The sequence below is a fragment of the Taudactylus pleione genome, unplaced genomic scaffold (genome assembly GCF_031769625.1).
Source record: "Taudactylus pleione unplaced genomic scaffold, aTauple2 ptg000393l, whole genome shotgun sequence".
Taxonomy (NCBI): domain Eukaryota; kingdom Metazoa; phylum Chordata; class Amphibia; order Anura; family Myobatrachidae; genus Taudactylus; species Taudactylus pleione.
Window position 1 is genome coordinate 11132640 of NW_028284794.1, and position 13055 is coordinate 11145694.

The 13055-nt window shown below is 45.6% G+C and overlaps 1 pseudogene; it reads right to left on the minus strand.

The window, feature by feature from the left end:
* LOC148507479 (uncharacterized) overlaps nucleotides 1-12752 on the minus strand; it is a 31474-nt pseudogene extending 18722 nt beyond the window's left edge.
* Between the last annotated feature and the right edge of the window lie 303 nt (nucleotides 12753-13055).

The window sequence follows — 13055 nt, forward strand, 5'->3', positions numbered from 1 at the left end:
AAAGGGTGCTGTAACCCCCAAAGTGCACTCCAAAAAATATTTTTTTTCTGTGTTTGTGAATTGTGTGCACTGTAAGTGCATCCTCAAAGCAGCAGCGTCAAGCGTGCATTTGTCCGTTAAAGGGTGCTGTAACCCCCAAAGTGCACTCCAACAAAAATAAAACATTTTCATCTCTGTTTGTAAATTGTGTGCACTGTACGTGCATCCTTAAAGCAGCAGCACCAATCGTGCATCTGTCTTTTAAAGGGTGGTGTAACCCCCAAAGTGCACTCCAACAAAAATAAAACATTTTCTTCTGTGTTTGTGAATTGTGTACACTGTACATGCATCCTCAAAGCAGCAGCGCCAAGCGTGCATCTGTCTGTTAAAGGGTGGTGTAACCCCCAAAGTGCACTCCAACAAAAATAAAACATTTTCTTCTGTTTGTGAATTGCGTGCATTGTATGTGCATCCTCAAAGGAGCAGCGCCAAGCGTGCATCTGTCTGTTAAAGGGAGGTGTAACCCCCAAAGTGCGCTCCACAAAAAATAATTTTTTTTTTTCTGTCTTTGTGAATTGTGTGCACTGTAGCTGCACCTGCATCCACAATGGAGCAGCGCCCAGCATGCACCTGTCTGTTAAAGGGTGGTGTAACCCCCAAAGTGCGCTCCACAAAAAATAAAAATATATATTTTTTCTGTCTTTGTGAATTGTGTGCACTGTAGCTGCACCTGCATCCACAAAGTGGCAGCGCAAAGCGTGCGTCTGTCTGTAAAAGGTGGTGTAACCCCCAAAGTGTGCTCCACAAAAAATAAGCAATTTTTTTTTCTGTGTTTGTGTGCGAAATGCATGCACAGTAGCCGCACGTGCATCAACAAAGGAGCAGCGCCAAGCGTGCGCCTGTGTTCCATAAGTCTGTTAAAGGGTGGTGTAACCCCCAATGTGCACTCCAACAAAAATAAAAAAATCTTCTTTTCTGTGTTGTGAATTGTGGCCCTGATTCAGTGCCGGACACTCTGACAGAGCGCTCGCTCTGAATCAGGGCCGTTCCTCTGATTTTAAGAGCGGCCGCCTGGCCGCTTGCATAGCTGTGGTTGACCGCCCACAGCTATAGCGAGCGGCCAAAAAGATGGTCGTGATGGTCAAGACCATTGTGACCCTCGGGCTTGTGACGAAACCCTTGTGGTAGGGTTTCGTCTGCCACAAGCCCTGGAGTGTTTTTGGCTCTATCAGAGCCAAAAGCACTCCCACTGACATCACTTGTGATGTCAGTGGGGCCGGACCCAGACGGTAGGCGTTCACCATCGACAGCACGCCCTCTTTGGTGTGAGACCCCAAGCGACGGCTTCCCCGTCGCTCGCCAGGGTGCGCATGCACATTTGGGTACCATAGCGCTCAGTGCTCGCAAGCGGGTCTGAATCAGGCCCTGTGTGCGCTGTAGCTGCACGTGCATCAACTAAGTAGCAGCGCTAAGCGTGCACCTGTGTCATAAATCAAGGGCCAGCTGGCTCGTCTGTTGAAGGGTGGTGTAACCCCAAAGTGCTCCAAAAAAAAACAAAACAATTTTCTGTGTTTGTGACTTGTGTGCGTTGTAGCCGCACGTGCATCAACACAGTAACAGCGCCAAGTGTGCGCCTGTGTCATAAGTCAAGGGCCGGTTTGGACATATGGTCCGGACTGAAGGACGTGCCAACAATTTCTGAAATGTCTACTGTCACTGCATATGATACTGTCACCACTGACAGAATGGTGGAGGATTACATCAGTGACAGCATCCAAGTAGGGATGTCAAACAGTCCGTTCCTGTACTGGCAGGAAAAAGAGGCAATTTAGGGGCCACTGTACAAACTGGCTCTATTTTACCTGAGTTGCCCCCCCTCCACTGTGTACTCTTAAAGAGTGTTTAGTGTAGCCAGGAACCTTGTCAGCGAAAGGCGTAGGAGGTTGCTTCCAGAAAATGTGGAGAAGATGATGTTCATAAAAATGAATTATCAACCTTCCAGGGAGACCAGCCTCCAGAACGTACAGAGGGACCTGTGGTGGTGGATTCCAGTGGGGACAAATTAATACTCTGTGAGGATGAGGATGTACACAACACTGAAGAGGGTGAAGAATCGGTGGATGAGGAGGATGAGGATGACATCTTGTCTCTGTAGAGCCAGTTTGTGCAGGGACAGATTAATTGCCAGCTTGTTTTGTGGGGGCCCAAACAAAAGAATCATTTCAGCCACAGTCGTGTGGCAGACCCTGGTGCTGAAATGATTGGTTTGTTAAAGTGTGCATGTCCTGTTTATACAACATAAGGGTGGGTGGGAGGGCCCAAGGACAATTCTATCTTGCACCTCTTTTTTTTCTTTGAATTATGTACTGTTTGGAGCCTAGTTTTTCAAACTGCCATCCTGTCTGCCACTGCAGTGTCACTCCTAGATGGGCCACGTGTTTGTGCCGCCCACTCGTGTCGCTTAGCATAGTCATCCAGCTACCTCAGTGCAACCTTTTGGACTAAAGACAATATTGTGAGGTGTGAGGTCTTCAGAATAGACTGGAAATGAGTGGAAATTAATGTTATTGAGGTTAATAATAGCATGGGAGCAGAAAAACCAACAAATTCTGTGATTTTATCTGTATTTATGCTTTTTTAAAAAGAAAAATTCAGATCCAAAACCCAGAACCCAAAACACAGAAGGGTGGTTTGGGCAAAACCAATCCAGATCCAAAACACGAAGAAAGATCCAGATCCAAAATTAAAAAAACACAAAACACGAAAAGTGGCCGGTGCACACCCCTAAAATATATATATACCTATCAAACAGCACATACATGTTTATATATAACTGGCATGCTTTTACATTAAACTTGTGTACATATATGAATTGACATTATTCTAAATGTATTCTATATGTCCATTACCATGTACTCCTATGAACTGGCCAATACACTTTCAGGGGTATCACACGTGCAGCTTTGCAATTGCGATCCTTGCTGAATCAGATCCACAGTCAATACTCACTTCTAAACTATACTAAACTAACTCATAATAATTGCACAACACATCGTATATGCAAATCATCAAAAAAAATTAGTTCTTGGTCCAATCTTTATTTAAACACAAAAAAAAATAATACTGAAGTTATTGTAATATTTGTTTCACCATCCCCAACATAGTGATTAGGCCATTTTTAATTTTCAAAACTTCGACCTTAGTTGCTTCATCCCTTTCCCGCCTCTGACGTTCTGCATCTGAAATGGAAATAAAAAAAATGATATCAGTATATTTTGCACACTTTATTTACATTGCAAACAATAACATAAAATACAAACTAATCAGCATCAACCAGTGTGTACCGGCTATGTCGCGGACGAAGTGCGTTCCCACACAGTGGGTGTCAGTGATATTGCCCCTTGAACCTGCATACATGAAACTTGGGGGTCTATTTACTAAGCATTGTTATAAGACAGAGTGAAAAGTAATAAGAAAGTGATAAGGTGCCGGCCAATCAGCTCCCAACTGTCATCTCACAGGCTGTGTTTGAAAAATGACATTTGGGAGCTGATTGGCTGGCACCTTATCACTTAATTATCACTTTTCACTCTGGGTCTCATTCAGACCCGCTCGCGAGCGCAGGACGCTCGCAAGCGGGTCGATGGTACCCAAATGCGCATGCGCACCCTGGCGAGCGACGGGGAAGCCGTCACTTGGGGTCTCACACCAAAGGGGGCGTGCTGTCGATGGTGATTGACAGCATGCCCCCTTTGGTGGGCGTGCCAGGGGCATGGCTGCCCAGACGGAGGCGTTCCCCTGGGAACACCTACCGTCTGGGTCCGATCCCACTGACATCACTAGGGATGTCAATGGGAGTGATTTTGGCTCTGATAGAGCCAAAATCACTCCAGGGCTTGTGGCAACGAGACCCTACCGCAAAGGTCTCGTCGCAAGCCCAATGGTCGGGATGGTCTTGACCATCACGACCATCATCATGGACACTTGCATAAGCTGTGGGTGGTAACCCACAGCTATGCGAGCATCCGAAAGGCCACTCCAATATTAGGTAGGAGGGCCCTGATTCAGAGCGAGCGCTCTGTTCAGAGCGTCCGGCTCTGAATCAGGCCCTCTGTCTCCTAACACTGCTTAGTAACTAGACCCCTATGTGAGTTAGATAAATGTTGCATAAGCAAGCAGATGACAGCTAGTAGATTATCTGGAGCACCATTAACAATTTTTGTTAAGGTACGTAACTTTGTGTGAAATAAGACACTTAGAATAAAATGATGGTTTGACTATAGACTAAGGTCCAGATTCAGAGATGTATGTTCATCCAAGGATCAGGCTTGCCTACTCTACTGATTTGGTCGCCGCTCCTGACCCCCAGGAAAGGCAGGTAAGCCTCCCGGCGGCCACCTGCCCCCCCCCCGTTCTACTACTAGAAACCCCCGCAGCGGTTGGGGCCCGATGACGCGATTCAGCACATCGTCATCGGGCACCAACCGCTGCAGGGGTTTCTAATAGTAGTCTGGGGGGGCAGGTGGCCGCCGGGAGGCTTGCCTGCCTTTCCGGGGGGTAGGGAGTGGCGACCAAATCGGGAGGGTCCCCTGCTACACAATGAGTTTATTTTCAGCATTGTGGAGAGGGGGCGTTGCCACATGAATGCGCGTTCATGCCCCTGGCCCCGTCCCCATATGGAGTCAGTGCCCGGCCACGCCTCCCACTGTGTGCAGGCACTCAGCTCCCTCCTGGAAGGAGGGAGCTGAATGTCGGCAAGTATGCCAAGGATACGTTCTAACATACGTTATGCAATATGTAATAACATACATTAAGTGCATGTGCAGAGTGAGTTCTGCAATCTCCCTTGCAGGCAACCTAACCCGCAGCATGATTATCAAGCCATGGTGTAGGGGCCTGGTTGGGCCCCATTCTGGGAAATGGAGGTGTGATGCCTCTACTCTCATGGAGGGAAGAGATCTGCATCAATGGAGGCAGTTTCTTGGTCTCTTGCATGTCCAGGCATAGCGGCAGCATGGACAAAAGATAAACAAATGCAATACATCACTGTGATTGTTCCAATGGTGATTCCAGCCTGCAAACTCTGATTAACGTGTGATGACTTGTGTACGGCTGTGCAAATCCATCCATCTCTGAATCCGGCCCTTGATCTTCAAAATACATGTTACAATGTAAGTGCTGGAAATCAAAATATTTGCATGTGTTTGAAAGTGTCAGCTTTCTAATTTACCTTGCTCTGCATCTTCCTCCCAAATGCCGCTCTGTGGTGGGGTGGAGGCACAATTTGAGCAGCCAGATGAAGGGGCAGGAGGTTGGGCAGGAGAGAGGGAGTGGCTATGGGTAGGAGGTTGGGCAGGGGAGAGGGAGTTAGTAGATGTAGGAGGTTGGGCAGGTGAGAGAGAGTGGCTAGGGGTAGGAGGTTGGGAATGGAAGAGGGAGTGGCTAGGCGTAGGAGGTTGGGCAGGTGAGAGGGAGTGGATAGGGGTAGGAGGTTGGGAATGGAAAAGGGAGTGGATAGGCATAGGAGGTTTGGCAGGGGAGAAGGAGTGGCTAGGTGTAGGAGGTTGGGAAGGGGAGAGGAAGTGGCTAGGGGTAGGAGGTTGGGCAGGTGAGAGGGAGTGGCTAGGGGTAGGAGGTTGTGAAGGGGAGAGGAAGTGGCTAGTGGTAGGAGGTTGGGCAGGTGAGAGGGAGTGGCTAGGTGTAGGATGTTGGGCAGGTGAGACGGAGTGGCTAGGGGAAGGAGGTTGGGCAGGGGAGTGGGAGTGGCTAGGTGTAGGATGTTGGGCAGGGGAGAGGGAGAGGCTAGGAGGTTGGGCAGGGGAGAGGGAGTGGCTAGGTGTAGGAGGTTGGGCAGGGGAAGGAGAGGTTTCAGGGGAGGGAGAGATGGGGACTGCCCATCTTCTCCTCCTTCTCTGCTGAAATGTTTGCTGTTATCCTATGAAATAAAGAATAATAAACAAACTATTAAATTCGAAAACACTATTGGACATAATAAAAAAATGTTAAACAAGGTGTTTTTTACACACACACAAAAAACACACTATTATAGATTACATTAATTTGTTATGACACAAAATGCACTTGGACTACACAGTACACCACTTCCAAGACAATCAAAATGGCCACAGAATAAAACAAAATGGAAGCACCAATCTGACAGACCGTGAGGTGTGCGCGTATATTTGCATACATTAATTACACTAACATGCATATAGTTACATAGTTATGCATACTTACTCCATGTGTTAAGGGACAGCAAGTGGGCCAGGAGGTCCAGCTGGTGGCATCTGAGATCGGACCACCCCCGCTCAAGTTGCACCACTGTGCCATTGCAACCAATGCGCCTGAGTGCCTATGCACCTTTGCTGTAGGCACTCAGCTTGGTGCGGTTCCCCACATAGGGTGCTGCATGTCCCAGACTGCGATCCATAACTTCTGTGAGTGCGCAAAGTTCCCATTGGCTGAAACACGTGGCTCTCATGATGGCAATGCCGGTTATTAGAGTGCACATACTCTATAATGACTCTGGTGCCTTCTGATTGGCTGTCTACATTAAAATGGCTGCTTCTGAAAAAAAGGCAGGTGGGTATAAAAGACCCACATAGTTTTAGGACTTTGGCAAACATGGATCTGTGCACCTGTGCTCCATTCTTCCTACAATCACTGTGATGGTTAGCACCTGCTGTCATTCCCCTCTCATGCTCTTTCCACCGGTGTTCTTTTAGCAGTGCGTTCACATTGGTACCATCGAGAACCATTGGAGCCTCACGCACACTTACACAAAGTAAGACCTTACTCAGAAATTGCTAAATCTTCTGTACGCTGTAAGAGCTCAGGCTGCATATGCCATCACAGTGGTTCATTTATGCATGCCCCTGTAATGGCGTTCAAATGCACTACCATGCCTGAGTTTCGCAGTGGAGAGTTTGTGCACACACACTGTGATGCAAACGCATGCACAGATCGTGAACATCGGTCATTTGTGTATGTATTACAGCACATGCAATCTATGCTGAATCAGGCCTCATGTCCACACATCAAGATAATAGAAAAGATTTATCGATAGGGATTCTTTTCATGGAAAACTTAAATGTGGATGTTAAGCTGCATACACACACAACGGTTTAGTAAATTAACTATTTTAGTAAACAATTTTCGTTCATTTTTTCAAGGGAAAAATTTACGAAAATCGTTTACTAAAATCATTAATTTACTAAATGTAATGAACGATTTTTTTGAACTACAAAGATTTTTGCATATTCCCTTACTGAAAATTGTTGAGTTGGTCAGTCTGACTGAACTACAAACTACAAACGTGAACGCACATGAACGATAATCATTCATCATTCTAACTCTGAAAGTGAACGATTTTTTTCAACGATTGAGCGATAAATTATATCGTTATCTATAATTGTTCAAAAAATCGTTGTGTGTGTATGCACCTTTAGTGATGAGAGTTTATTTTCATCATTACTTAAATTAGAGAAAGCCATTCTCAAAGAGAACAGGTTGAGGTGGGAAGTTGTGACCCTTGAAAAATACCAAGCTGAACACACAATGCCAAAAGGGATAAATATAAAAAACACAATCTTTTGAAACCAGCTTAGGGCGGAATTCAATTGTTTTCACGGCTCGCATCTCCCGTCTAAAGTGACAGGAGTTTGCCGGCCACTATGCAATTGTTCTAGATTTTCGTGCTGATCGCACCCAAAGTGGTCGGGTTTAGCTGCATAAAGCAGCTAAACCCGACCAAAGTGCTGGGCGCGATCTTGAAAAGTGATGTTTGGGCGCCCAAACATGTCACTTTTCGCACATTTCAGCTCTCAACCCCCAGGGGCTGCGAGCTGAAATGTAGCGCTGGCAGCTGATCGTGCCCGACAGGAGCAAGAATTGAATAGCTCCGTCGGGCGCGATAGGGGCTGGAATCAATTGAATTCTGCCCTTAGAGTCATTTAATAATGAGTGGAACAAAATTTTAAAAACATGTTAGAATTAGAAAATAACAGACAAAAAAAAAAGAAAATTAAAAAAATACTAAAGAGATAACAGCTAAATAAAAACATACATCAGACAAGAATCCAGACACCAACACATTAAGTAAAAAAGAAAAGAGAAAAAAGACATCTGGGGAATGAAATCGATTACCATTAAGATTAGAATCAAAAATGTAAAAGAGATGAGAAGTTTTTGATAGATCCATTTAAAACTAGGATAAATATGCATCAAATTAAATTATAAAAATAAGATGTGGAATGATAACCATTATGGAGAAAGTTATAGAAAAAAAAAATGACTCCAATCACATAAGACACTCTGGGCAGGATTCTGCAAGGATCGCAACTGCAAAGTTACACGCAGGCAGCTTTGCAATTGCGATCTTTGCTATTATGCAAATGCAGCAGGAAGTGTATGTCATCACCTGCTGGATTTGCGATCCCAGCACTGCGACGGAGGTCGCAGGCTGGGATCACCATGGCGACCATTGGTGGTCGATTGGTCACGATGGTGGATGGCGCCTGACCTCCGGCCAGCTGAATAAGCCTCAACTTACTGAGGCTGGACGGCTTGCGAGTCCAGGACACTGCGTTAATCAATGCAGATCCTGGGCTGACCACTCCCAGGAAACAGGGCGGACACGCCCCCGTTTCTGGGAACGCTGGCTGCCCCCGCCCCTGCAATGTCCCTTATATGCCTCTGCCTCTCAATCAGGCAGAGGCTTTCAAGGGTCTGCATGTGACTACCTAGAGTCCATTCTGCACACTTATGGGTCCTGATAATCAGGAATCTGTGATCAGCAGTTCACTTGCGTGCACTGCTGAAACAGAACCTCTGTTAGTAACATAGATATTAGAATACCAGTCTTTAATAGGTTCAATTCATTGACAGATAGAAAAGATATTTTTTTTTTAGGAAAAAAAAGGTGGCCCCACAGGAGAGAGAGTAATATTCAATGGACCAAAAAAAAAAAGGGGGGGAAGGGCAAGCGGAAAAAATAATTATTTTATTTGAGTCCCATAGAACTAACATAAAAAAAGTTTTACGTTTTCTCCCACAGCAAATACAGGACTGTTGAGTCTCAGTTTGGGTCCGCAGAGAGATTTACCAATTTAAAACACTGGTACCTGCATGGTCAACTCTGATGTTGAACTGAAATGTAGTTTATTTTTTTCTGTCATATCCTATGGACCAAACGAGCTGAACAACATATCAAGGAAAATATGATTTAATTTTATTTTGTGGTCGTTTTTGAAAATCGTTTGGATTTTCTTTAAAATCGAGATCATATATATGCTGTCATTATTTTTAATATATTTTTAAGTGTTTGTATGAATAGTTAATTGGACCTATAATCTACCGTACTGTGGGTATTCATTCTATGTGTGATTTTATTGTATAAAAGATGGTTCTAATCTTTCCCCATATGTTATGTTTCATATTATGATGGTATATGTGTTATGAATAACTATTCTATTGTAACTAGAGATGAGTGTCGACCCCGGTGTTTTGGTTTTGGATCTTGATCTCCCCTGGTTTTGGATCTGGATTGGTTTTGCTAAAACCTAACCTCTGTATTTTGTTTTTCAGTTTTGGATCTGGATTTTTTCTTAAACAATCATAAAAACAGCTAAAATCACATAAAATGGGCCTGTTTTTGTTCCTACAGTATTATTAACCTCAATAACATTTATTTCCACCCGTTTCCAGTGAATTTTGACCACCTCACAGCTCACTATATTGTTTTCATCCAGTTTAGGCCCAAAATTTGCACCAAGCTAGCTGGCTGACTAAGCTAAGTGGCAGCAGTGGGCGGCACAAACACATGGCAGTTCAACTTCCAACATGGCACATCGGGAAACAAATGTTCTTTATTATTCAAAGGAGGTCTGAGGGAGTTGGAGTATGTATGTAGTTGAAGGCAGGGCAGGGACAGGAAGGGTTGATTGGTAGTAACTTTAATTAACTTTTTTGATTCAGAAGAAAAATTATGAGGGAGAAGGAGACGGGAGGAGGCATTTACAAAAAAATATTTGACACATTCACAGAAGAATCCTTGAGGGCCATGCCTGCTACTGATGGGAGTGGATTTTCTCATCCCAGAAGAGGACCAGGAAGACTTCTAGTAGTGCTTTCCACATGAAAAAGCATTTCCCAACCTGTACAATGGACATAAAAAAAAATATGGGATATGGTATAAGAACTTTCCCTTGTTATCTCTATTTCTACAAAGTCCATAGGGTTCCATGTGATACCTTGGGGTATAAGCAGATGGCAGAAGACATCGGGCACCTCAGAGTTAATTTTTCAGCCTCCCAGGATGCACTGGGGTCCCCATCCTATACTCCTCCCCCAAGCCAAGGCATCTCAGTTACGTAACAAGCCATAGGCCAGAGGAAGAGAAGAAAGAGAAGAAAGTCTGGAACATGCAAGAATCACATTCTCACCAGACGGAGATGGAAAAACCGATGTCCAGAACAAAGCCTATCTGCAGTACAGGTGCGACAGGGCAGGAGTCCTGTGGAACCCTATGGAGTTCGTAGAATAGATATAACAAGGGTAAGTTTTTACCATATCTCATATTTTCTACTTCAGGGTCCATAGGGTATCCACAGGATACCTTGGGGATGTCCCAAAGCAGTATTCTTTAAGGGTGGGGATGCTCCTGTGCAGAAAGGAGACTCCGCTGCCCAAAGGAAGAATCCTGAGAGGCGAAGATATCAAATGTATAATACCTCCCAAAGGTATGGACCAAAGACAACGTAGCTGCCTTGAAAAGCTGAATAGCCAAGGCTATTCAGGATGTCCCTCATGACTATAAGCCTCAGTGAATGCAATGCTCATTGGCAGCCCAACCCTTCTTATAGAAACCATAGAGGACAAACAAAGAGTCCAATTTCTGAAGAGAACTGGTACGGTCTACACAAATTGAGGCCTTACCAGCTGAAAGGTACCCTTAGGTAGGAAACCAGGGTGAGTCCAAAGCACCACCCTGTCCCAGAGAAAATAAATCAGAAAGGAAGGTCAACATGAGAGCCCCCAAGTCTAACACCTTTCCGGCCAAAGCACTAGCCAAAAAAAACACAGTCTTCAGTGTAAGCCATTTGAAATCCACTGAGCCCAGGGGTTCAAATGGTGGTCCTTAAAGAGCCCTCAGGACCCCAGCCAAATCCCAAGGAGCCACAGGAGGGACAAAGGGAGGCGGTATGCAAATAACACCCTACATGAAGGTGCAAACATCTGGAAGAGAAGCAATGCTACGCTGAAACTACCCCAAAAAGGCAAAAACATGCACCTTGAGGGATGTCAGGTGAAGAACTTGAACTAAGCCTGCTTGTAGGAAAGCCAAAATCCTGGATATCCTAAAATCCTGGGGATTGCAACCTTTAGGGTGACACCATTCAAAGAAAGTATGCCACACCTTGTGTAAATTCTGGCAGAAGCCGGCTTGTGAGCTCTGAGCATGGTGTTAACCACAGAGCCAGAAAATCCCCTGGACCTTAAGAGGTCTGCCTCAAGAGCCATGCCATCAAAGATAGATGACCCAGGTCCAGGTAATGGCAAGGACCTTGAGACAACAGGTCTGGGCGTTGAGGCAACAGCATCAGAGTGTCAATGGAGAGACTCCAGCAGAAGCATGCCCCCTTCTTGCTTGAATTTTCGCAGCACTCAAGGAAGAAGGGAGAATGGAGGAAATAGGTATGCAAACTGAAAGGTCCATCAGACTGACAGAGCACCCACAAAGAAAGCCTCTGCATCCCCTGTTCTTGACCTGTACACTGACAGCTTATTGTTGTGTCGGGAGGCCATGAGGTCTATTTCTGGAAAGCCCCACCTGTCCACTAGGAGTTGAAATGCTTCCTGGTGAAGAGATCACTCACCTGGATGCTTGTCTTGATGGCTGAGGAAGTCTGCTTCCCAGTTGAGCACTCCTGGAATGAACACTGCTGAGATGGCTGGGAGATTGCCTTCCGCCCAAGTCAGAATGTGGGACACCTTCTGTCAGTGCCACCTAACTTCGATTTCCTCCTTGGCGGTGTATGTAAGCTACTGTAGTAGCGTTGTCTGACTGGACTTGCACAGGTTTTCTGTGAAGAATGAATCTAGCTTTCTGAAGAGCTCAGAATACTGCTCGAAGTTCCAAAATGTTGATTGGAAGAGCAGATTCTGCTGTCGTCCACCTTCCTTGGAACAAGTGTGGACCTGTCACAATTCCCCAACCTCAGAGACTGGCATCCATCGTCAGGAGGACCTAGTCCAAGATCCAAAATGGCGTCCCCTGTTGAGGTGAGATGTCTGCAGCCACCATGCCAAAGATAGACGTACCTATCTTTGAAAGCACCACTGTCTGTGACTTTATCTGATGGGGTGACCCATTCTATCTGGAGAGGATCAACTTCTGCAGAGATCTGAAGTGAAACTGGGCATATTCCACCATGTCAAATGTCGACACCAGTTATCCCAGCAACCTCATTGCTGAGTGAATGGACACTCAGCGACTCTGAAGGTAACTGTACCTTTGCCTGCAATGCAGAGATCTTTTCCATTGTCACAAACATCCTCTGTTGTAGAGAGTCCAACAGGGCTCTGAGATGGAGGATGCTCTGTGAGGGGACCAGGGAGAACTTCTTCCAGTTTATCAGCCAGCCGTGATTTTGCACCACAGATATGGTCAGTTGCAGATGGCGCTGAAGTACCTCCAGAGACGCTGCTAACAGCAGAAGGTCATCCAGATAGGGTAACAGGCAGACCCCGTGCATCCACAGGTAGGCTGCCATAACTGCTATGACCTTGGTAAACACCCGAGGTGCTGTGGAAAGGTCAAAGGGCAGTAATGTTGATTGACCACTGTGAACCTGAGGAAATGCTGGTGAGCTGGAACAATTGGGATATGCAAATAGGCATCCTGAATTTCCAATGACACCATAAAATCCACAGCCTCCATAGCCAATATTATGGAATGCAGGGTCTCCATCCTGAACCAAGGAACCCTCAAAGACTTGTTGAGGGACTAGAGGTTGAGAATAGGCCAGTAGGACCCATGGGGTTTCTGAACCAGAAAGAGGTTGGAGTAATACCCT